Genomic DNA, 1,651 nt, shown 5'->3' on the forward strand with positions numbered 1-1,651 from the left:
CTTTTTAAACACAAATTAAACATTGGCCATATTGTCATATTAGAGGCTCACAACGCGAGGCGTTGTGAGCATGTAGATCTGCTATTTTCACAATAGAACTGTGTTATACAAAAGGTTATGGCTCAACTCTTCAGTGTGGGGGTCCCCAGTAAAGTTAAAATACTGTATGATTATTTTGGGGGTCCCTGCCTGAAAAGGTTGAGAACCACCGCTTTAGATTACGGCAGTCATACATTTACAGTTCATTCATTTATGTCTGTTGGCACAGAGTCTTTAATTCTTCACTTAGGTTGGAATTCACATACATAATAGCTATGTTTTTGAATTATATTAGTATAGGCTACTCAAACCAAGAAGCCCTAAAAATATGTATCCCAGCTGGGGTACCCTAGCTCAGTGGTTTTCAACTAGTGGTCCGGGACCACCAGTGGTCCTTGAGGGGATGCCAGGTAAATGATGGTAACCAAATGGACCCTTATTAGATCTTTAGTTAACTCTTGAGAGTGTAAAATGACATTTTACGCACTCAAGAGTTAAATTATTGTTAAAGACCTGCATACTTAATTTACAAGAAGTCTACGCAATTAGAGAATGTAGAAGCATTCTTATTTTGATTGACCTGTTATCTCTCCTATGGTACCAACATCAATACAGCATTTAATTGTGGACAAAATCCTATCCAACAATAACAAAATCTTCTAGGTTTTGGGTCTGAGAGGCTACTACATCTCATAATGGTGGTGCATGGCTCAAATGCCCGATAAAGAATGAGCCTTGAAAAAGGTTGAAAACCACTGCCCTAGCTGATTAAGAATTAGTAGCCTACATATTATGGCGATAGATAGCATTAATAATCTATTAGTTTAAACTTCTATAGCAAGTTTATGACTGGATAACGTTGATGTTTATTGTGAATCTACATTAATAGTGTCTTTTAACGTTAATGTTAGATGCTTTATGATCTAACATTATGATCTAAATGTATATACCGGTACGTATTTCCACAATCATGAGAAAAATACATTTTAAGTAGTATTTATGTTCAATTTACCATACATCCCTGGACTGTCCATTCCCTGAACCAGTGGTTCTCAAAGTGGGGTCCAGGGACCCCCGGGGGTCCTTGAGGGAGTTCCAGGGGGTCCCCAGCAAAATGATAGTTAGGAATCAAATGTACCCTTATGGGTATGTAACTCAGAGAGTGTACACATGGAACCAAATACACTCTCAGAGTTAAATTAACATTGATTTTACAATATCAATTGGGGTCTCAGAGATAGAAATGCCATTAAATGGGGGTCCATAGCTTAATACATGTCAAACTGGGGGTCCTTGAAATTAAAATGGTTGTGAATCACTGCTAGAGATGTAAAAGTCTTCTCTTATATTATATATGAGGGTTCCTGGCATATCTTTTCAAATGGGGGTCCGCAGGCTAATAAGTGTCAATTTGGGGGTCCTTGACATGAAAAAGTTTGAGAACCAGTGCCCTGAACCACAGTACCAGACAGCCCACCAGGGGGAGAGAACACTTTGTCGAACCAATCAGCGAGCAGGAACTCCACAGTTGCGTCTCCTGATTGGCCGCCTCAACCACGTTGTCGAGAGAAACAGGAACAGAGATTCACCCTCTCATTGTTTTGCAGAGAGA

This window comes from Nannobrachium achirus (genome assembly GCF_963921795.1).
Source record: "Nannobrachium achirus genome assembly, chromosome: 13".
Classification (NCBI taxonomy): Eukaryota; Metazoa; Chordata; class Actinopteri; order Myctophiformes; family Myctophidae; genus Nannobrachium; species Nannobrachium achirus.